The 25,811-nt window shown below is 35.5% G+C and overlaps 1 protein-coding gene across 7 annotated transcripts in view; it reads right to left on the bottom strand.

Moving 5' to 3' along the window:
* Asator (tau-tubulin kinase asator) overlaps positions 1–25,811 on the bottom strand; it is a 551,150-nt gene that overhangs the window by 442,675 nt on the left and 82,664 nt on the right. The window contains exon 2 of one of the 7 annotated variants that reach the window (XM_070112341.1): positions 2,488–2,668. The exons of 5 other annotated variants lie outside the window; for them this stretch is intronic. The gene's annotated coding sequence lies outside the window, so the exon portion shown is untranslated. Of the gene's footprint in view, positions 1–2,487; positions 2,669–6,619; positions 6,823–25,811 lie in introns of those variants that run through there. One more of the 7 variants, XM_070112340.1, reaches the window with a different exon arrangement.

The raw sequence follows: 25,811 nt of genomic DNA, 5'->3' as shown, positions 1-25,811 counted from the left end.
TGTTGTACAGAGTATTATAGTTTTATTTACCTAACGGTTCCTTCTAAACTAATATAGAGTGATATAAAATATATATGGTACAGTGCCTCACAAAAGTATTCGAAAATTATATTTTGATAGTAAAAAGAATCCGAAAGGTTTTAACTGTGACTCAAAATATAAAACAATAATTGTTTTGAACAAAAACATGAATTTAAACTACTTTTACTATAAACTTGTTCAAACCAACACCAAAAAAGTATTCGGAAATTTAGTTTATATCGTAGTAGGCTTTTCAAAGGCCAGTTATTATTGCTTTCTTTCTAAGCCGTCAGTAGCAATTTATGTTGTCTGAACAAAAATTTAGAAGCATCCAGTCATTTTGTCTTTCTTTGAGAAAAATACCCTAAATTATGATAGATATCGGAAGAAACACAAAAGAAACTACATTCGAAGAAAGAATAAATATAGTTAAAAAAAGAAACTAAAAATACGCTTTTAAAGAATTTCAAACAAAAAAGTGAAAAAAAAATTCTTAATATAAACTGACAGTAATATTGACAGAAAAAGACTTGTCTTAAGCAAACCACACTTTTCGCAGAATACAATTTTCGGTCGGTTATTAGAATTATTTTTCACTTTTTAGTGTGAAGTGCTTTAATAACGTGTTTTTTAATTTTTTTAACAACGATCTCAACAAAACAACTGACTAAATTATAAATAAATAGTTTTTTTTTACCTGTTTTCCTATTGTCTATTAATATTTTTCCTAAAGACTATAATGTTCAACTACAACTTCTTGGTAGCAGTTGAAACCCCAGCAGCTAGTCAACCCTACTGGCACAGAGTTGAAATCCGTAGTACCGTAAAAAATTTGAACTTTGACGACACTTTAATTTCATTTTTTTACGGGATGTGTTAATGTTGATAGTACCGAATTTCAAAACTTCAACCAAAATGCATGTCGAAAAGAAAGAAAAACGTTTCAGGAGATGTCAAAATTAAGATGTCGTATTGAAACGTTTCAACAGTTCACAGTATTTTTCAGAAGAAATCGCCGAAATTGGGCAGCGATCCGAAAGGGCAGAAAAACTTCATTATTTCGACTTTGACCCGTTATCGTTAAGAAGATTTAAGAAAAGTCACGTACCTCAACTTTAGAAAGTAATCAAAGCCTCTCCCAGTATGCTGAAATACGTGCCTACGTGAATACGCTGGCTATAATGGGCGTACTCTACAAATAAAGCCGCTTATATGTGAAAAAAATAGAAGGAAGCGTTTGGAGTTCGCAAAAACATATGTACGTAAAGCTTGGTATCGAGTTTTGATCGAAATTAATTTTCAGTGCCGAAACGAAATTTAATATACAAGTATTGTTGTGCGAAAAGTGAATTCCGAAATGCACAAACAAAAAATGTGTTCGGTTAAGGACAGGGGTGGAAATGTAATAATATGGGGCAGTAGGTGCGCAAACGGTGTCGGAAACATGCAGTTTATCACTGAAAAAATTAATCGCCGGCAATATATTAAAATATTAGAAGATAATTTGAATGTTAGCGCCGATAAATTCGCAGTTACAGGTCATTATACAAACCGTAAAAACTTTTTTTTTAATCAATGCATTACATACATTTTTTTTCTTGTATGGCAAATTTTATTTTATGTAATTAATTATTTTTAAAAATTATGGACCGTAGATGACCTCCATGCTCAGCCACGCATATGCGACACCTAATTAGAAAATTATTCATTGCGACCTGAAGGGTTGAAGCCGGGATTGCCTTAATTATCGATTTAATGGACTGCTTCAATTAAGTCAGATTTCTGAGTTTTATTTTGTACACCTCTTGCTTGACATAGCCCCATAAAAAAAATTTTGGTGCAGTAAGTTCAGGTGACCTTGGAGACCAGCGGAAAGTGGAGTTTCTTGATATTAATTTGTTTTTAAATTTTGGTTGGAGCTCCGCCATAACCGGTCTGTGTGCACTTGCTCCATCTTGCTGGAACCAAACGTTATTGAGAGGAATACGTCGTCGCAATTCGGGGTAAAAAAACTCATTCAAAATCTTTAAATAACAGTGCCCAGGGCAGTTAATGTTAATATTACATCTTTTTCTTCAAAGATGTATGGCCCGACAATACACCTTGATGAAACTGCGCCCCACACAGTGACTCGTTCTGGGGGAAGTTCGTCTCGTGGATTATTTCTGTATTTGATTTCCTCCATGTGGCATGGCAATTTTGCTTGTTTACATTTTCGTTTAGATCAAAATGGGCACCACACAGTGACTCGTTCTGGGTGAAGTCCCGTCTCGTGGATTATTTCTGGATTTGATTCACTTCATATATGGCAATTTTGCTTGTTTACATTTTCGTAAGGATCAAAATGGATCTCATCAGGCATAAACAGGCAATTTATCGACATGTTTACCAACCTCATAAGTCGGAGGAGTTCAAATTTAAAAAATAACCTGCCAAATAAAAGCAAGAAATAAGTTGATTACTCACACAGAAAAAAGTTGTTACGGTTTGTTTTTGTAGTATTTCAACAGGACAACGACCTGAAACACACAGCTCACAATACAAAACTTTGGATATTGCACAACACCTAAAAAGTTTTAGGAACGCAACCTCAGTCCACTGATCTTAATTCGATTGAGCTCTTGATAATGGATTGGGAATGAAATTTCTGCGAAGCGAAAAAAAAATTGTTTTTTTCATTTCTAAATACATTAAAGGAAGTTATGGATTAAAGATGAATGGATACGCTACCATATATTAATTAATTAATATATTAATTAGTTAAAATATCTAACTTTTGTTACGAATACTTTATGAATTCACCGAATTTTGCAGTTGAAGTGTTTTTACCTATGCTACTTTAAAATCAAAACTTAATTTCTAAGTTTAAATAAAAGTTAAAACTACGACTAGTATATAAGAAAGTCGTGTTAGTTACACTTACACAACCGATTAGGGTAAAAATTTGGGGGCATGTAGCTTAGAACCAGCGGCGGACATAGGATATTTTTTAAGTTTTTATGTTAAAAAGGAAAACAATTCCTAATACTATGTTCGCACCGACACAAAATTCGTGTTTTCATAGACAAAAGAGGTTTTCACGCGAAAACTTGTGTTTTCATCTATACAAAACCTGTCAAACGAAAACACAGTTTTCGCTGAAAACCCCTTGAAAACTTAAATTCCACTCATTATAATCGGTGCCTTCTCTAGTTTAATCGATATTATTAGAATATATATATACATATTTTGCCAGCCTTAAATGTCAGTTGACAATTTGTTTACATTCCATAATTGGCCTAAACGTACCCTACAAGAAACTGCTGATAGGTTCACCAATCCACTCACATTTTATGTGTCAGTACTGTTAATTTTCATTTGCATTTTTAAATTCAGAACCATCCACTGATTGGAGAAAGACGTACGCAGAGCTATTGAGAGGAGGAGATGGCATCAATTGAAAATTTATTTTTATATGTTATAATATTTTTGCTGCTTTCCTTTTTAAATTTACGTATATTATTATAAATAGTTTTGATTAAAAGTTTGAAATTTATTAAAGAAATAAAAATTATATTATCTACTGCGCAAAAGAATTTTTCACTTCTGATAGCGTTTCAGTCATAACTGACAATTTTCAGCTATGACGGATTTATGGTCAGCAATGACTCAGAAAAAGACATGAGAGTGAGCAGTACAGATATATAGTGAATCAATCCGAATACCCATGTGTTAAAGAGAGATGCAAACTCACACACATACGTTTGTTTACATCAGTTTTTGCACAAGGCTCTTAAGAAAATGATAGAAACTTTGTTCTGCGCGCTGACACAATTTTCTCAGCTATGACTATCATATTACCCATCAGACCGTCACTGTTCTTGTAGGGTACATAACAAATGTAAACAAATAGATGTGTGAACTGTCAATGAAAACTCATCGAAAACACACAATGTTGGTCAGAACGACTTTGGTTCCACAATCCACAAATTGTGTTTTCAAGAGGATTTCAATTCGGTGCGAACATAGTATAAATAAAAAATAATAATTTTTCAAATCATAAGCATGTGTTCAAAATTCATGTAAGAAGAATTTGATTAATTTTTTTACAACAAAAATAAAAAAACAGTACATAGCTACTGTAGGAGTAGAGTAAATTTTGTATATATTATATTTGGTATATATACTTACACACCATATATATTGCATTATACTGATTGTTGCTACTGAACATGGCGGTTTTTTTCCTGGAGGCACCAAGTGAAACCAGTAAGATATTTATAATATCACAACAGATAATCTCATTGACAGTTGCATCGCCAGGCATTGTGGTTACTTTGCTAGATTATGGACGAACGATGCACAGATATTCATAACAAACCAAAAGTAATATCTAACATACAAAAATAGCGGAATAGCTGCAGTGTTGATAAAAAGTTTAATTATAATTTGAGATAAATGCATATTGGCTCCAAAATATTCACAAAGCATTGCACGAATCAATGCAATATTTAATCGGCAACAATGAGTTTTCGGTGGTGCTGTTTTACCACTGTCTGGAGATTGCCGATAGCGCGGTCACCTTCGCTTTTCTTAAGCCAATGAGGTTATCGAATGTTGAAGCAATCGCTCTTATGGTGAAGTGTTGAAATACTTCGATGGACCATAAATATGCGCGCACAATTTCAAATTGTCTTAGCAGAACAAATATATTCCCAACTATTGCTTGATATTGGAAATGGTAGAATAGAACTTCTGCGCATTGTATGAAATTGCTACAGTTTCTACACTGCCCACGAAGAAATTGAGTAATTAAAAGTATTTTCCCGGCAATAAAAATGAATTACTTGGATCATAACTGGCTCAAGACTCGGTCTATATTTGCGGTCACAAGTTAGATATATATGGCGTAACTTGAATCTCCCTTAATTACAACGGTACATACATATTTGGTAATCAAAGAGAACTGGAGAGTTTAATGGAGAAATGTTCCTGTTTCCACGTATTCCAATGATACTGTCGGAATAAACGATTCCGTTCAGAAGGTTACAATTCCCTATTGCAGTGTGAGAAAACCATGCAATCTATTTGAGCTAAACCAAGAATATTATTTAATGAATAGAGCTGAATTAAATTGTATATAATTAAAAACTATAAATATTATTGTTAACAATTAAGAATGATCTATCTTGAATGTCTTTTTCATTAATCTTCGACATCGCTCATGTATACTCAGGAACATATTATATTTTCAAGCAATTTTATAAATAAATAACCAACACATTGAACGCCATATTCAGTAAAAGGTTTGTTAGAATAGCGAAAGTCATTATATGTTGTATAATATAATTTCAAAAATTTAACTCCATATCCATCTCGATTAGTTTAAAGCGATACAAACAGTTAGGTGAACAAAACTATTATACTCCGTAGCAACATATTGCAAGAATGTAAAAAAAGAAAAATCTTTGGACACATGTTCCTTAGAGCTCTGAGAGGGATGGACAAAATTAAACCCTCAAAATGGCATTAATCCTTATAATCTAGTGTTAGTCCGCATTGCTTCACCGCCTGCAAAATTTAGTAAACATTTCCCTCAATGTTCATCACTTCTAGTGATGAAAAAGGGTGCATTCGAACGTGATGCTGTTGCAAGTGTTGCCAAAAATTCACGTTCAGAACGTGATACTTTGACAAATTTGCAACACTGCTGTCGTGATTGCCTCCTCGAACGAACCCAAAACAACGTTTTGACTGACGAAAAGGAAAAATATTGCACAAAGGACAACAACATTGCAGACATAGAGACTTGCTACACCCACCCAACACACGCATGAAATGTCATGCTATGCTGGGCAAATTCTGCAAAGCCCGCTTCCTTATGGCTGGACCTCTACTGAAACCATATCTTTGTCTAAACTCGAGTCAGCTCTCTTTGCAAATTTGTTTGTAACAAAACTTTGGATATGAGATACCTCGAGAGAACAAGTCAAAGTTTTGAGAAAATCTCTTCGATCAACCTCTCTTGGCTTATACACATTCATACCACTCATGCCAAGGACTCTAAATAATAATACCATTAGTCATCTCCTTGTAAATGCAAATAATGTTGACCCAATAAAGATTGAAACAGAAGACACTGAGAGTCTTGCTATATAGTTGAGCTCCTTGGGATAGTGGAGGTCCGTTGTTGGCCACTGAACTGGAGTGGGGGAGCAGTGCGCGAACTAGGTGTTGGTTACACAGCCGTAGAGGCTTATGACGCTGTTGTGCGTTGACAACATGGGACCATATAGCTTGTGCCTATGAGTCTTAGGGCCGGAGTAAAATTTATATGGAGCATTTTTTGAACATGCAGCAGAAAAATTCCTCCTCGGAATCAATGCCAGCACGGACCAAGAGGATATAGAATATCAAAAAACTACAGCTGCTACCAAGAAGTTGTAGTTGAAATAACTGCATTTTACTACAGCATGGAAACGGAGAGTTTGTGGACATGTTCCTTCATCTCAATTAGTAAAAACAAAATGAATTCTTATTAAGAACGAACTTAACTTATGAATCTGCAAATAAAACATTATTTAAAAGCAATTTTATTGACAATAAAACTTTGGCTTACTTCGTGTTAGGAAGGGTGCGTTCGAGCTACAAATAATTGAAGCAGTACAGCCGATCCGCTGATGTGCAGACAAAAATTTAGTGTTGCCGATTATTTGCATAAATTGCGTGCAAAAAGTGACAGTAGAACGTGATGCTGTTGCAAGTGTTGCCAGAAATTCGCGCAGAAAGTGATACTTTGACAAATTTGCAACACTGCTGTCATGATTGCCATTTCGAACGCACTCGAAATTCCAATAAACTTGAGAGATCACGAAGATGTTTTCGTATGCACATCAGTTTCTTCCTCAACATTTTTGCCATCGCAATATAAATCAAAACTAATGTCCATTTTAATAAGTTTTCACCTTTTGGTGAGCAATAACTGAATTGAATTGTTTCAATATTTGCTTAAAAACTTCCAGCTGTCTTTTCTGTCAAATCTTCACTTTCAAGCTTGGCAACACCAATGAAACGTCGACTGCAAATAGTTGAAGTGCATAGTACCAAAAACGAGATTGGTTGATCTGAAGTTCTGTTCAACTGAGTGGAGTTGTAAACTGTAATAGGGGTATTAATCACATTTTGTTAATTTTTTTTTGAATTTATCTCTATTAAAAACACAACAATAAGAAAATATGTTACGCCCTATCTTCATACCCAAACGATTTTTCCTTTAAACCAGGAAATGTAGTAAATATATTTGACCTGAAAAAGGTAGGTACTAGTAAAATATATCATTGGGACAGCTGAGGTACTTTTCACCCGAATACCATATACTCTAACTAACAAATCTTTTGAACTTGTAAATTTGACGACTACTACCTTACTTAAGAGCCCGACGTGAACGTTACAATATTGCGAATGTATCACTCTCCGTTGACATTTCGGCATACAGTATCTATGTAATAAAAGTACAGGGTGGTGCACGAACCGTGCTACAAAAACAAGTAAGGAAGGGCTAAGTTCGGATGTAACCGAACATTTTATACTCTCGCAAAGTCAAATGGTATACTCGTTTAAGATTTCTTTGTGGATTGGCTGATATTTTCGGTAGAAGGTCAACTATAGGCACTGGGGTCCACATATTTAGTACTTAGGGGCTTGAACAGTTTTGCTTCGATTTAGACAATTTTTGGTCACAAGGTGGCATACATTAAACGTATTATTCACGCAAAGTTTTATCCCGATTTAATCATTGTTGCTTGATATACATAGTGGAAAGTGAAAGAATCAGATGGAATTGAAAATGGTGTTATATGGGAAATAGGCGTGGTTGTAGTCCGATTTCGCAATATAACAAAGAAATATGAAAAGAACGTTATGCGCCGAATTTGGTTGAAATCGGTTAAGTATGGGTTTTCACCTAAAAGTGGGCGGTGCCATACCCACTGTCTAATTTTGAACGCGGTTCCTATAAAGTCATCTCATACTATCCCAGAGATAAAATTTAAAGTCTCTGGCATGTTTAGTGCTTGATGTATCGCGCTTTTAGTAGTTTTTAACAGTACCGTTATATGGGGAGTGGGCGGAGTTGCAACCCGATTTCAACTCGCAAGTTGTTGATACAGAGTATAATAGTTTTGTTCACCTAACGGTTGTTTATATTACCTAAAACTAATCGAGTTAGATATAGAGTTATATATACATAAATGATCCGGATGAAGAGACGAGTTGAAATTCGGATGACTGTCTGTCCGTCCGCCCGTCCGTGCAAGCTGTAACTTGAGTAAAAATTGAGATCTCTTCATGAAACTCGGTACACATGTTTCTTGATACCGTAAGACGGTTGGTATTGCAGATGGGCGTAATCAGACCACTGCCACGCCCTCAAATGCCATTAATTAAAAACAAATAAATTGCCATAACTAAGCTCCGCAATAAGATACAAGACTGTTATTTGGTACACAGGATCACATTAGGGAGGGGCATCTGTAGTTAAAACTTTTTTTTTGAAATGGGTGAAATCGGGTGACAACCCCGCCCACTCCCCATATAACGGTACTGTTAAAAAATACTAAAAGCGCGATAAACCAAGCACTAAACAAGTCAGAGACATTAATTTTTATCTCTAGGGTGGTATGAGATGACTTTATAGAAACCGCGTTCAAAATTCGTCAGTGGGTATTGCACCGCCTACTTTTACTCGTAGGTGAAAACCCATATCTTGGGATCCGCTTAACCGATTTCAACCAAATTCGGTACATAATATTCTTTTCATATTTCTATGCTATAGTGCGAATCGGACTACAACCACGCCTATTTCCCATATAACATAATTTTAAATTCCATTTGATTCTTTCACTTTCCAGTATGCAAATCAAGCAACAATGATTGTATCAGGGTAAAACTTTGCATGAATAATACGTTTAAAGTATGCCACCTTGTGACCAAAAATTCTCTAAACTGTTCAAGCCCCTAGGTACTATGTGGACCCCACTGCCTATAGTTGACTTTTTACCGAAAATATCGGTCAAAGTATAAGATATATAATTGAAATTCATATAATAAATTCATATAATAAAATGCTTTTCGTTATTCTAATCAGTTTTATGCCGAATATGTCGGTCAGTGAGTATTAATACTTTTTTTTTATACATAAAGTTGCTTCAAAATATGTTCTCGAGTAAAGCTGAGCAATGTCGAAATTAATATATTTCTCTATCCCTAATATATATATGATTTCCGTCTTTTCACCTGACTTTAAACCGTCCCGGTTGATCAAATGTGATATTTTAACGAAATTGAGTGGATAATATTTCGTAAAAATTATGCGGTTTGACGCTGATATAGAATGAAATGTATATACCTTGGTCTAAACCTCACACCTTCATATAATGAATTCCGATTCTCTGGTAGACGTTTGCCACATAAGCTTGTAATATAATTTTTAGCCACTTTGGTATTTCATTTAATAATGCATGTTTAATACTTTCTCAACATTTTTTTAATAAAAGATTTGAAAGAATTTTCTGGCCTTTGAATCTATCTCCAACATATTTTATGTAAAAAATTAAAACTTCCGTTTGGCGAAATCGGTCCACGAATTTTCCAGCTCACATATACTACTTATGGTATACTTTTTTTCGTTAATTTGATAATTTAATGAATTTAAATGGACTATTTTTCTTAAAAATAACGTGGTATATCGCTGCATATGAATGAAATCGGAATTGGAACCTTTGTTTAAACCTTATAACCCTAATATACTGATTTCCGCTCCTTTGGTACAACAGCAACCTCGTATACCCCACATATTAAATCTTACCCCTTTGGTTCAGTTTATACCACATATATTATGTTTGAGTCAAATAGCTTCTTTTTATTAAAGTTAACATTAAGGAGAAAAAAACAATATTGACACTAAATAAATCTATGATCAATAAGATACCAAATAATAATCGAATAATGAATGATGAAATCTTTCGCAACATGTCGCAACAGGCTTAAGTTTTGTTCACCAAACGGTTGTTTGCATCACCTAAAACTAATCGAGATAGATATAGATTTCTATATACATATATTCCTTCTAATATTTGGTGATAATCAGTGGATAGGTATATTTTCTCAGCGATCATGTTGAACTTATTACAAAATATACCAGACAACAATGTAAAAAAATTTGTTAGAGTGCTGGAATTTGTATAGAGCAAAAATATCTTTCTAGAAAAAATCGCATGAAATAAATATTGTAGTATCAAAAGGGCTAAAGACCCTTTTTATGTGGTTATAGATAAACTGCGACCCCATCGGTTTAAATGCTATTGTCTATTATTTCAGTTTTACGTCACGTTTTAATATGAAGGTCATGAGGTGAACTGTAAACTCAAGAAAATTACATTTTTACCTAGCGCCGTTGGCAGCTTATGAAAGGTTTAGGTATTAAGACAGAAAGAAGAAAATCTACATACCTGCTCTAACTATGTGTGTACTATACTTAATTATATGTAAGTTATTGTTAATTTAGCCTTCATGGGCAGACCCTTCAAAAAAGGTACTGTTTTAAAAGTGTTAGACAAAAGCAATTTACGGAGGGGTTTTCCGAGTACTTAATTTCAATCCAATGAAATAAACTACTAACTTCTAAAATATAAATATAACTAAATATTATGTATTTTATGTTAGTGAATATCTAAGTAATATATAGGTATACAAAAGTACGTAAGCTGTGTGTACAAAAATCTACCATCACAAAACTATTATATTCTGTAGCAATATGTTGCAAGAGTATAATAAATATCAGTACACTGTGTTTGTAGTTTCAATTACACTAGATTTCTTTACCAGCAAAGTGCTTTATTCAAACTCATTTCAGTGTATTAGTTATATAGTGTTTAAAGTATTATTATATACAGTGGCGAGCAAACACATATACATATGTGCATTAGTATACCATAGTACCTATACACTGAACAGGAAAGGAATCATAACAAGGATTTACAAGGAATTACAGTGAAAGAGAGCAGCACCTAGGATCCAACTTTTTACACCCGAACGGACTGAATTATATAAGTATTATCTATAAGTATTTTATATATTAATTCATTTATTATTAATTAATTACGCCTAGATTAAGTAGAAAATCTGTATTACTAAGTCGTCTTCAGAATAGAAAACGTATGAGAGTTCTTTGTGCAAACTCTTTATATAGAGATAGAGAGTACTCACAAAATACTGTAAGTCACGCTAATCGTAGGTTAGATTCTGATGTACGTCTGTCCGAACAAATTATCAATACAAATCAACATAGAACCAGGCGGGAAAATCTGGAGGTACGATCTTTTGAACAAAATTTAGATACTGTTCAACATAGGGCAAGACGTCTAAATCCCCAAATCCGCTCTGACGAGCATGGCAGAAATACTCGGAGACATAGATTTCGGAGCGAAAATTTTGAGGTTCGATCTATTGAGCAAGTTTTAAATACTGTTCAACATAGAACAAGGCGGCAAGATCCCCAAACTCGCTCTGAAGAGCGAATTAGAATTACTCGAGATCAAAGATCTCGTCGAGAAAACCCCGAGGTACGTTATGATGAACAAAGTAGGAACACCAGGGATCATAGAGAACTTCACGCAAGAAATCCTGAGTATAGGACTTTAGAGCGCATTCGTGATCAAATTCAAAGGGAACATGCAGGAAGAAATCCTGAAATAAGGAGAGAGGAGCGTGATAGAGAAACACAACGTCGACAGCTTAGTAGGAGGGGAATGGGGGAAGAAATTTTGAATCAGAGACGTCTTCGACAAGGTTAAGTTCGCTTTCGTAGAGATAACCCACTCAATAGGCAAATTGAAAACGAAAGACAGTCCCAACGAATCCGATTAACGAGAGAAAATAATGTTATAGAAACTGATAATAGTGGCAATTTAACAGATTTCAAAAACATTTATTTCCAAAATATAAATAAGAGTCCCACTGAAAATGGTATTTACTGCGGCGGATTATAGTTTTTACACCAAGTTCGCAAATTAAATTTCGAAATTATTGCGCAAGGTCATCCGAATGTTGCATCCGCCTTCTTTTTAATGCAAAAATTTCCTTCAGAAGATGGAAATTACAATTTTTGTGCTACTTGCAAAAATGCGATTGTTAAAAAGAACGTTCCAAAAATATGTTTAGCTAACGGTCTAGACTTTCCTGAAATACCGGAATGTTTGAAAGATTTAACCCCAATTGAAGAACGTCTCATAATGCCTAGATTGCCTTTCATGACAATCCGTCCGTTAGGATATCAAGGTCAGAGTTTGCTCAAAGGTACTGTTGTTAATATACCAATTTCTATTAACAATATTGTGACATCTCTACCAAGGTCCTTTGATGAGGCTCATGTGATACAAATTCACTTAAGAAGGCGTTTGAAATACAATCTTGATTAAATGATCGATACCATACGCCCCGCAAAGATTATGGAAGCTCTGAAGTTCTTAGTGAATACCCCTCTGTATCGTGGCAAAATATACATATTAATGAAAACTGGATTTCAGAATTTAATAACCAAGAAAAAGTTCTGTTTGTTGGATCTGCAGAGGATTCCCGATTGGTTCAATCCTTTCATGCGGCACAAACTTCGCATGATAATTCCTCAGGTAATATTATTCCCACGGGTCTTTTACCTTCAGAGCTAAATCCAGGCGGTCAAGAAACTCTTTTGGACAATATTCCTGTAGAAAACTTAGACTATAACCGTTTAGTTATAGCGCCAGGTGAAGGACAAAGACCGATTGACATAATTCAAGATAATAATTCACAAGAGTTGTCATTTGGAACAATATACGTTGGGAAGAAGCGTACATGCTCTGAAACGTATAACAAGATAATACGTTCTGAAATTTCTCCGTTTTGACAGAAGAGCGTGTACCATTCCAAAGTTGTTCCAGATCACAAAAAATTAGAACTGCTACAAATTAAGAATAATACATCCATTTGGCTTAGAAAGTTTTCAGGCCGCAACCAAGTTACGGCCCAAAACCTATTAAGCGAAAACTTTGTTCAAAACTTGATTCAACACGATGATGGTTACAAGGTTTTGAAAGGCGTTAGATCCTCTCCTGCGCGCTGGGAAGCTAAGAAGAAAAAGGCATCGCTATGATTCGCAAATTTGGGCTTCCAACCTTCTTTATCACTTTATCGGCTGCAGAATCTCAGTGGGTTGAGCTTTTGGTCATCCTCTCTAAAACTGTTGATTCTAAAGATATTTCGGAAGAGGAAGCCAGTAGTTTAACAACCCAAGATAGATATCGCTTAATTCGGTTAGACGCGGTTACTTGTGCTAGATATTTAGACTACCGCTATCGACAAATTCTTAAGCTTTTTAAAGATAACGCCGGCATTTTTTTACAAATTTCTACTGGAGAGTGGAGTTTCAACAAAGAGGTTCCCCGCATATACACGGCATGTATTGGCTTAATAATGCTCCCAGGATCAACCTTCAAGATCCTCAGACATTCCCTGATGTCATTAGTTTTATTAACAATTATATTTCTACAGATGGTTCGGTTAGCCACTTAGAAAATTTTTTGAGTTATCAAAAGCATAACCACAGTCGGTCTTGTACTAGGGAAATAAGAGGACAACAGTTTTGTAGTTTTGGTATACCATATCCACCAATGCCTTCAACGAAAATACTGCTTTACAGAAACAAGTCAAAATTCAGAAAGACACAAGGAAAACTTTTTCAAAATTCAAAACGTTTCAAATTCAAATATGACTACATAAGACATTTCTAATTTAAACGATTTTGAACACTTCCTGCCTGATAGTACAATAAATATGTCTTTTGATGACTATTTGTTAGCCCTTAGGTCAAGTTTAACAAAACTCAAAATTTTTCTAAAAAGAAAATTACAGGATCGTTTTATAAACGCTTATGATCCTCTGATTTTGGAACTTCATAGAGCATATATGGATATCCAATACATACTGGATGCATATGCTTGCTTTTTATATATAATTAATTATATTAACAAGTCTAACAGGGGAATTTCTGGGCTCTTTAATGAAGCTATATCAGAGGTAAATGCTGGAAATTATACTATTAGGCAAAAACACAAAGTCACAAATTTATATCAGGCACAGAAATATCTGCACAAGAAGCAGTATATTGCTGCATTGGGCTCCATCTTTCGGAAGCAAGTAATGCAGAAATATTTATAAATACCTCTCGACCTGAGGAACGTGTTCGAATGGTAAAACCTAGAGCGGAACTTCAGAACCTTCCTTCTTGTTCGACTGAAATATTCGTAGACGGTTTTTTAGACCATTATGTTCAAAGATTCGATCAGTTAGAAACTCTTTGCTTAGGTGATTTTGCATTTATGTATAAATATGTTAAATCTAGTAGAAGACCACAACCGACTTGCTGGAAAATCCTGGGGGTGCTCCCCAAGGACAATCAGGTGGATGTACACCATGATCGTGAGACCGATTATCACGTATGGAGCGGTATCGTGGGCTTCTAAAAACTGCAAAGACTTGCCTGCATCTGCGCGTCGGGAGCAATGCGAACGTGTCCGATCGCAGCAGATGAAAGAGCTAAGTGAGGAAATACCACTAGCCCTTCTCCCAAGGGATAGCATTACCAAAGTAGTAAACTTCAGCAGGAAGTTCCAAGTTACCCTTGGCAGCAAGTCTGAGTGGAATGACTCTTCACTGGACCTGCTGCTAAGGGGAAGCACTATCAAGTGGTACACCGACGGGTCGAAAATGGAGGAGGGGATTGGTGCAGGTGTCGCTGGGTCAAGCACCAAACTCTCCGTTCCCATGGGAAGTTTCCTTAGCATTTTCCAAGCTGAGGTCTATGCTATAAGTCGGTGTGTAGGGATAAACCTCCAACGCAACTATCGCAATAAAAGTATTGCTATACTCAGCGATAGTCAGGCGGCACTAAGAGCGATCTCTGCTTATGAGGTCAAATCTCTTCTAGTGCTGGAGTGTATAGAACGGCTGAACAGCTTATCAGAGCACCTTATTTGGGTGCCTGGCCATAGGGGTATAGCTGGGAACGAACTAGCTGACAAGTTGGCCCGCTCGGCAGCCTCTACAAAAATGGTAGGACCGAAACCATTCATAGCGGTTGGTCCACATACCATCAAAGAGCTCCTCCGTAGTAAAGAAAGAGCAGGCAGGGAGATACATTGGCAACAACTCCAGGGCATGCACCATGCCAGACTGCTATTGGGGGGTTACGACCTCAAGCGGTTCAAAGCCATAATTAATCTCCCAAGGAACAAATTCCGGCTACTGGTAGCGTTCTACACCGGCCACTGCAGGCTCAAGAAGTACCTCTTCAACATGGGTATAGCCTCTTCTGCAAACTGCCGGTTCTGCGACATAGACCGGAAACCCCTGAACATCTGCTGATGAACTGCACAGCAGTCTGCAGACGCAGAATCAAGGCCCTGGGATCCATGTTTCCACACAGGGATTGTATCGCCTCACTAACACCCAGCAGAATTTTGGAATTTATCAACATGCTGGGCCTAGATGATACGATATGACTTAGGGGAGGGCACAATAGACCATAGGTCGCGGTGCATACCTCAAAATTAATCTAATCTAATATAATCTAGAAGAGCACAAGACAGTGATCATGAAGAAGAAGAGAGGGAAAACGATAATTTACCAGAAAGCGGGGTTGTCATGCCTCTTAAAGACGGTAGCGGTTTTGTGAAAAAGCGTACCAAACCTTGTATTATTCGGTATAGAAGGTTTAACCCAGATTTGAGTATTTCCGCAAAATGGTAATGCTTTACTATCCTTGGTGGAATAAACAGCAAGATCTCATTGTAAACGATAATGAGCAGACTTGCATAACACATCGTATTCTAATTGAGGAAAATCAAAGAAAATATGATGTTTTGAGCAAAGAGAACTTGAAAATGTTCTAGAAAGTCTTTATAATGAAATAGACTTATAGGAAGGTGCTCAAAATGAGCTACCTATAGAGGAAAATGAGTTCAGAGTGTTGGCACTTCCAGAAATAAACCCAAATATAAATTTGCTGGACTTGGTCATGGGGAAGATTCAGCAGATAACGGCACTGAATCTGATTGCAATATTAGGCTTATTAAACTACCCCCTTTAATTCCAATTGAGGAATTATTTTCTTTAGTTCAAAGTCTAAATACTGAGCAATGAACCTATTTGACACATTTGACGCACCAGCTAAAAACAAATCGCCCATTTTATGAGTTCATTGGCGGCGGTGCAGGTGTAGGAAAGAGTCGTTTGATATTTGCAATATATCAAGCACTTAACCATCGTTACAATTCTACACCTGGATCCAATCCAAGTTCCTTAAAAGTTCTTCTTAGTGCACCTACGGGTAAAGCAACATTCGGAATAGGTGGAATGACCCTTCATTCAATATTCTCTTTACCTGTTAATCAGTTGAATAGAGAGTTGAGGTCACTTAGCAATGACACAGTTAATTCATTGTATTCCAGACTTATCGATTTAAAATTAATCATAATTGATGAAATATCGATGGTGGGTGCTCGTATGTTTAGCTCTGTTGATGCGAGATGAAAACAAATTTTCAAAACACCTTCGGTGGTATACCGATCATGGTGTTTGGTGATTTGAAGCAACTCTCACCTGTTGGAGATAGGTGGATATTCTCCCTAATCCCAATGATGCATACAGCATTGTTGGTTCCCCTTTGTGGGAGATATTTAAATACTTTGAATTAACAGAAATAATGAAACAACGGGAGAATCAGGCCTTTGCAATTGCATTAAACCATATGGCATCTGGTACTATGACAAATGAGAACATATCACTTATTGAAACTCGAGTAGCTTATTTCGAAGAAGTTCCCGATGATGCCATACATTTATTTTGGCCCAATGAAGAGACAAATAATTTCAATGCCCTTAAGCTCAGTCGAATCCCAACTGAAGCTATCTTTTCAACTGCAAAAGACTCAGTAAAAGGAATTGGTATAAGTGAAAATGATAATATTTCGGAACGAGTTAAACTTTTCAAAACTTCTGAAACGCAGGGACTGCCCTATGAATTGACACTAAAAACATCCGCCAAATATATAATTACAGTGAATATAAACACGTGTGATTTCTTGGTTAATGGGGCAGCTGGACAACTTATGCATATTGATTTCCAATGTTTCTTTCCAACAATTCTGTGGATTAAATTTTTGGAACCTTCTGACCTTCTGTTGGTTTGATAGCACGATCAAAAAAGCCTCATCCTCTAGAAATTTCTTGGACACCAACTGAAAAAGTTTTAAAATCTTTTCAATATAAAAGAAATTAACAAACTTTAATTGAAAGAAATCAGTTGTTCCGGCTGAGGGAAAAACTATTCATAAAAGTCAGGGTGCCACATATAATAAAGATGTAGTTCATACTCGACCCAGAATGCCTAGAGCTTCAATATATGTCGCAAGCAACAGAAATAAACTGGGCATTATAATATATGCAAAGCATAGTATTGCTTGTTCTATAGAACCAAAGGCTGTAAAGAAAATTTATTTATGCTTCAAATGTTTCAATATTAATATTCTGGTTCTATATAGAAATTCAGCTTTCTCTGTCAGACATTTAGTTGTAGAACTTCAGACTAAGTGCAATAGTTCTTCATTTTTTTTCCAAATATAATCGAATTAGAATGGTATAGCAATTTTGACGGTAGTTTTTAAGACAATTTTAAGACAAATATGTAAATATTCTAATTAAGAAAATTTAATTTATATGTATTATTTATTATTATATATGACATTATTGTATAAATATATATAGAAATTAAATAGTATAAGGAGAAAAGAAATATAATTTGGATATATGTATAAGAATCTCTATAAAAATTTATGTTTAATATTGTAAATATTATATACAAATTAATATAATAATATACTTTTTAAAGTTGTTAATATTTATTATTTTTAAGCTAAACATGTATAATAATATCGATATAATATATAACCAAGTAAGGAAGGGCTAAGTTCGGATGTAACCGAACATTTTATACTCTCGCAAAGTCAAATGGTATACTCGTTTGAGATTTCTTTGTGGATTGGCTGATATTTTCGGTAGAAGGTCAACTATAGGCACTGGGGTCCACATATTTAGTACTTAGGGGCTTGAACAGTTTTAGTTCGATTTACACAATTTTTGGTCACAAGGTGGCATACATTAAACGTATTATTAACGCAAAGTTGTACCCCGATATAATCATTGTTGCTTGATATGCATAGTGGAAAGTGAGAGAATCAGATGGAATTGAAAATGGTGTTATATGGGAAATAGGCGTGGGTGTAGTCCGATTTAGCCCATTTTCGCAATATAACATAGATATATGAAAAGAACGTTATGCACCGAATTTGGTTGAAATCGGTTAAGCAGATCCCAAGATATGGGTTTTCACCTAAAAGTGTACCAACCGTCTCACGGTAGCAAGAAACATGTCTACCAAGTTTCATAAAGATATCTCAATTTTTACTCAAGTTACAGCTTGCACGGACGGACAGACGGACGGACAGACAGTCACCCGGATTTCAACTCGTCTCTTCATCCTGATCATTTATATATATATAACCCTATATCTAATTTGATTAGTTTTAGGTGATACAAACAACCGTTAGGTAAACAAAACTATTATACTCTGTAGCAACAGGTTGCGAGAGTATAAAAATGTTACTCATTGTCCAAAAACGATTTCTTTTCATACTTCTCAATACAGTTGTAATGCATTCTATATAAAATCAATTTACAAAAAATACAAGAACGATTTCTCATAATTTGAGTAAATTTAGTTTACAAATTGCTCTAATTATTTTCACTGTGAATGTAAATAACTAAGACAACAGTTCCTACTTCTAATTTTTAAAATATATAAAGAAATCTCAAACGAGTATACCATTGAATCTTGCGAGAGTATAAAATATTTGGCTACTTCCTTACTTGTTTTTATTTGCAGATTATTATTTAAATTTAAAAAAATTAATGCTTAAGAAACCGAAAGGGGATAGTGGATATGGAATTGGATAGTGAAATTCAGGCAAATCGAAGAGTTTCGACTCGCAACTTATCGGCGCAACTTGGAATTTGCAGACGGTCATTCCAACGGATAATTGATGATGACTTTAAACTGTTTCCGCGATAAGTTCCAATAACAAGCCGGTCAAATCTTCTAGATTTGCCTATTCGCCTGGAATTTTGTAAACGGAAATGTAAACAAGCAAAATTGCCATACATGGAGGGAATCAAATACAGAAATAATCCACGAGACCAACTTCATCCAGAACGAGTCACTGTGTGGTGCGCAGTTTCATCAAGGTGTAGTGTCGGGAAATACTTCTTTGAAAAAAATGGTGTAATATTAATTGTCGATGGGCACCGTTATTTAAAGATGTTGAATTACCGGTTAATGCGGAGCTCCAACGAAAATTTGAAAACAAATTAATATCAAGTAACTCCACTTTCCGCTGGTCCTCAAAGATCACCTGACCTGACTGCACCAGAATTTCTTTTAGAGGGTTATGTCAAGTAAGAGGTGTACAAAATAAAACCCAGAAATCTGACTGAATTTAAGTAGTCCATTAAATCGATAATTGAGGCAATCCCGGCTTCAACCCTTCAGGTCGCATTGAATAATTTTCTAATTGTGTGTCGTATATTAAAATTTTTATGAGGTAAGAACTAATAAATTTTTATATACCTATATACGTTTTGAAAGCAAAAATTGCAAAAGGGTGCAAATAACTCACTTTTCAGTTTTGCATGTTTATACTCTCGCAACTTGTTGCTACATAGTATAATAGTTTTGTTCACCTAACGGTTGTTTGTATCACTTTAAATTAATCGAGTTAGATATAGGGTTATGTATATATAAATGATCAGGATGAAGAGACGAGTTGAAATCCGGGTGACTGTCTGTCCGTCCGCCCGTCCGTGCAAGCTGTAACTTGAGTAAAAACTGAGATATCTTTATGAAACTTGGTACACATGTTTTTTGGTACCGTAAGACAGTTGGTATTGCAGATGGGCGTAATCGGACCACTGCCACGCCCACAAAGCGCCATTAATCAAAAACAAATAAATTGCCATAACTAAGCTCCACAACAAGATACAAGACTGTTATTTGGTGTACAAGATCACATTGGGGAGGGGCATCTGAAGTTTAATATATTTTTTAAAAGTAGGCGTGGTCCCGCCCCCTAATAGGTTTAATGTGCATATCTCCTACACCGCTAAAACTATACTAAGAAAATTCAGTAGGAACAAATATTATTAGCACCCCTATCGACAGTGTGAAAATGGGTAAAATCGGATTACAACTATAGCCCACTCCCCATATAACGGTACTGTTAAAAACTACTAAAAGCGCGATAAATCAAGCACTAAACACGCCAGAGACATATAATTTTATCCCTAGGATGGTATGAGTTGTCCTTATAGGAACCGCTTTTAAAATTAGACAGTGGGTATGGCACCGCCCACTTTTAGGTGAAACCCCATATCTTGCGATCTGCTAAACCGATTTCAACCAAATTCGGTACATAACATTTGTCTTATATTTCTATGTTATTGTGCGAAAATGGGAGAAATTGGATTACAAACACGCCTACTTCCCATATAACACAATTTCAGATTCTATCTGATTTTTTCACTTTCCTGTATGCAAATCAAGCAACAATGATTATATCGGGGTAAAACTTTGCGTGAATAATACGTTTAAAGTATGCTACCTTGTGATCAAAAATTGGGAAAGTCGAACCAAAACTGTTCAAGCCAATAGGTACCAAATATGTGGACCCCAGTGTCTATCGTTGACTTTTTACCGAAAATATCAGTCAATGTGTAAGATAAATATAATTGAATATTAATCGGGTTTGTTACAACACTTATAACTCGAGATCGGCTAAACCAATTTTCACGGTTTTTGGTTCGTTGGATTTGTCCCCGCCCCGAATAGCAGAATACATCTTAAAAATAATGAAAATTCGACGAAAACATAATTATAAAAGATGAATTTTTTTCCCTAAATGATACTTTGTTTCGTACCTGATAAACATTTGTGGTCCATCCTGTCAAGTACTATAAGTAATGGCTGACATGCGTTCAGAAATAATGACAAATGATTAACGTTTACGAGTGAGAGAGAGAGTAAATTAAAGTTTATATTCTCGAGACAATTTCTAAGATTTATTTTATACGTTAACGAAAAAGTAAATGTCTTTTTATGTTGTCTGTGATTTTTCTAAGATTAATAATTACTAAGGTTAAAAAGTGCACTATCCAAAGTAGTAATCTATGATCTAAACTATTGTATTTCCAAAAACAATTTCAAAATTTATCTACGCAATGACTAGAGATGTTTTGGTGGTGCAATGATTTTACTATCTGGCGATTTCCGACAAACACTACCAGTCATTCCAAGATCTACTGCTGCCGACGAAATCAACGCTTGCCTCAAAGCATCAAATCTGTGGCGATATGCAAAGAAGCTTCAACATAGATATATGAAAAGAACGTTAGGCACCGAATTTGGTTGAAATCGGTTAAGCAGATCCCAAGATATGGGTTTTCACCTAAAAGTGGGCTGTGCCACGCCCACTGTCTAATTTTGAACGCGGTTCCTATAAAGTCATCTCATACAATCCCAGAGATAAAATTTAATGTCTCTGGCGTGTTTAGTGCTTGATTTATCGCGCTTTTAGTAGTTTTTAACAGTACCGTTAAATGGGGAGTGGGCGGAGTTGCCACACGATTTCAACTATTTTCACACTGTAGGTAGAGGTTCTAAAGACATTTGCTTCCAGTGAATTTTGTTATTATAGCATTAGCGGTTTAGGAGATATGCACAATAAACCTATTAGAGGCGGGACCACGCCCACTTTAAAAAAAAATTGTAACTGCAGATGCCCCTCCCCAATGTGATCCCGTGTACCAAATAACAGTCTTGTATCTTATTGCGGAGCTTAGTTATGGCAATTTATTTGTTTTTGATTAATGGCATTTTGTGGGCGTGGCAGTGGGCCGATTACGCCCATCTGCAATACCAATCGTCTCACGGTAGCAAGAAACATGCCTACCAAGTTTCATAAAGATATCTCAATTTTTACTCAAGTTACAGCTTGCACGGACGGACAGACGGACGAACAGACAGTCACCCGGATTTCAACTCGTCTCTTCATCCTGATCATTTATATATATATAACCCTATATCTAGTTTGATTAGTTTTAGGTGATACAAACAACCGTTAGGTAAACAAAACTATTATACTCTGTAGCAACAGGTTGCGAGAGTATAAAAATGTTACTCATTGTCCAAAAACGATTTCTTTTCATACTTCTCAATACAGTTGTAATGCATTCTATATAAAATCAATTTACAAAAAATACAAGAACGATTTCTCATAATTTGAGTAAATTTAGTTTACAAATTGCTCTAATTATTTTCACTGTGAATGTAAATAACTAAGACAACAGTTCCTACTTCTAATTTTTAAAATATATAAAGAAATCTCAAACGAGTATACCATTGAATCTTGCGAGAGTATAAAATATTTGGCTACTTCCTTACTTGTTTTTATTTGCAGATTATTATTTAAATTTAAAAAAATTAATGCTTAAGAAACCGAAAGGGGATAGTGGATATGGAATTGGATAGTGAAATTCAGGCAAATCGAAGAGTTTCGACTCGCAACTTATCGGCGCAACTTGGAATTTGCAGACGGTCATTCCAACGGATAATTGATGATGACTTTAAACTGTTTCCGCGATAAGTTCCAATAACAAGCCGGTCAAATCTTCTAGATTTGCCTATTCGCCTGGAATTTTGTAAACGGAAATGTAAACAAGCAAAATTGCCATACATGGAGGGAATCAAATACAGAAATAATCCACGAGACCAACTTCATCCAGAACGAGTCACTGTGTGGTGCGCAGTTTCATCAAGGTGTAGTGTCGGGAAATACTTCTTTGAAAAAAATGGTGTAATATTAATTGTCGATGGGCACCGTTATTTAAAGATGTTGAATTACCGGTTAATGCGGAGCTCCAACGAAAATTTGAAAACAAATTAATATCAAGTAACTCCACTTTCCGCTGGTCCTCAAAGATCACCTGACCTGACTGCACCAGAATTTCTTTTAGAGGGTTATGTCAAGTAAGAGGTGTACAAAATAAAACCCAGAAATCTGACTGAATTTAAGTAGTCCATTAAATCGATAATTGAGGCAATCCCGGCTTCAACCCTTCAGGTCGCATTGAATAATTTTCTAATTGTGTGTCGTATATTAAAATTTTTATGAGGTAAGAACTAATAAATTTTTATATACCTATATACGTTTTGAAAGCAAAAATTGCAAAAGGGTGCAAATAACTCACTTTTCAGTTTTGCATGTTTATACTCTCGCAACTTGTTGCTACATAGTATAATAGTTTTGTTCACCTAACGGTTGTTTGTATCACTTTAAATTAATCGAGTTAGATATAGGGTTATGTATATATAAATGATCAGGATGAAGAGACGAGTTGAAATCCGGGTGACTGTCTGTCCGTCCGCCCGTCCGTGCAAGCTGTAACTTGAGTAAAAACTGAGATATCTTTATGAAACTTGGTACACATGTTTTTTGGTACCGTAAGACAGTTGGTATTGCAGATGGGCGTAATCGGACCACTGCCACGCCCACAAAGCGCCATTAATCAAAAACAAATAAATTGCCATAACTAAGCTCCACAACAAGATACAAGACTGTTATTTGGTGTACAAGATCACATTGGGGAGGGGCATCTGAAGTTTAATATATTTTTTAAAAGTAGGCGTGGTCCCGCCCCCTAATAGGTTTAATGTGCATATCTCCTACACCGCTAAAACTATACTAAGAAAATTCAGTAGGAACAAATATTATTAGCACCCCTATCGACAGTGTGAAAATGGGTAAAATCGGATTACAACTATAGCCCACTCCCCATATAACGGTACTGTTAAAAACTACTAAAAGCGCGATAAATCAAGCACTAAACACGCCAGAGACATATAATTTTATCCCTAGGATGGCATGAGTTGTCCTTATAGGAACTGCTTTTAAAATTAGACAATGGGTATGGCACCGCCCACTTTTAGGTGAAACCCCATATCTTGCGATCTGCTAAACCGATTTCAACCAAATTCGGTACATATTATTTGTCTTATATTTCTATGTTATTGTGCGAAAATGGGAGAAATTGGATTACAAACACGCCTACTTCCCATATAACACAATTTCAGATTCTATCTGATTTTTTCACTTTCCTGTATGCAAATCAAGCAACAATGATTATATCAGGGTAAAACTTTGCGTGAATAATATGTTTAAAGTATGCTACCTTGTGATCAAAAATTGGGAAAGTCGAACCAAAACTGTTCAAGCCAATAGGTACCAAATATGTGGACCCCAGTGTCTATCGTTGACTTTTTACCGAAAATATCAGTCAATGTGTAAGATAAATATAATTGAATATAAATCGGGTTTGTTACAACACTTATAACTCGAGATCGGCTAAACCAATTTTCACGGTTTTTGGTTCGTTGGATTTGTCCCCGCCCCGAATAGCAGAATACATCTTAAAAATAATGAAAATTCGACGAAAACATAATTATAAAAGATGAATTTTTTTCCCTAAATGATACTTTGTTTCGTACCTGATAAACATTTGTGGTCCATCCTGTCAAGTACTATAAGTAATGGCTGACATGCGTTCAGAAATAATGACAAATGATTAACGTTTACGAGTGAGAGAGAGAGTAAATTAAAGTTTATATTCTCGAGACAATTTCTAAGATTTATTTTATACGTTAACGAAAAAGTAAATGTCTTTTTATGTTGTCTGTGATTTTTCTAAGATTAATAATTACTAAGGTTAAAAAGTGCACTATCCAAAGTAGTAATCTATGATCTAAACTATTGTATTTCCAAAAACAATTTCAAAATTTATCTACGCAATGACTAGAGATGTTTTGGTGGTGCAATGATTTTACTATCTGGAGATTTCCGACAAACACTACCAGTCATTCCAAGATCTACTGCTGCCGACGAAATCAACGCTTGCCTCAAAGCATCAAATCTGTGGCGATATGCAAAGAAGCTTCAACTGTCAGTAAATATGAGAGTTGCATTGTTGAACAATCTATCTGATGATGACTTCTCCAAGTAATTGCTAGCTATTCTAACTCTGTATTCTTTCCAATCTATCGACTGTGTAACGAACGAAGATGAAGCCACTAATTATCCAACTGAATTTTTAAACTCCTTGGATGTGCCTGGTTTACCACCGCACAATTTGCAACTGAAGGTTAGCTCAGTAGTCATGATGCTTAGAAATTTAAACCAACCAAAACAGTGCAATGGAACACGTTTGGTGATAAGAAAACTGGTGAGCAATGTGATTCACGCGTTGATACTCAAAGGAAAATTTAAAGATGAGGAAGTTCTTATGCCAAGGATTCCGATGATCACAACGGATATGCCCTTTGAATTTAAACGAATACAATTCCCGATTCGTCTTGCCTTCACCATGACGATTAACAAATCACAGGGCCAATCATTGACTATTTGTGGTCTCAATCTAGAAAATGCATGTTTTTCTCATGGTCAATTGTACGTGGCATGTTCACGTGTCGGTAAACCATCCGCTTTATTTGTCCTTGCGCTTGACAAAAAAACAAAGAATGTCGTTTACCACAAGGTGCTAGAATGAAACGAGTTA

Source organism: Bactrocera oleae, chromosome X, assembly GCF_042242935.1.
Source record: "Bactrocera oleae isolate idBacOlea1 chromosome X, idBacOlea1, whole genome shotgun sequence".
NCBI lineage: Eukaryota > Metazoa > Arthropoda > Insecta > Diptera > Tephritidae > Bactrocera > Bactrocera oleae.
Note: the sequence above shows the minus strand (reverse complement) of the source record. Positions and strands in the feature narration are given on the sequence as shown.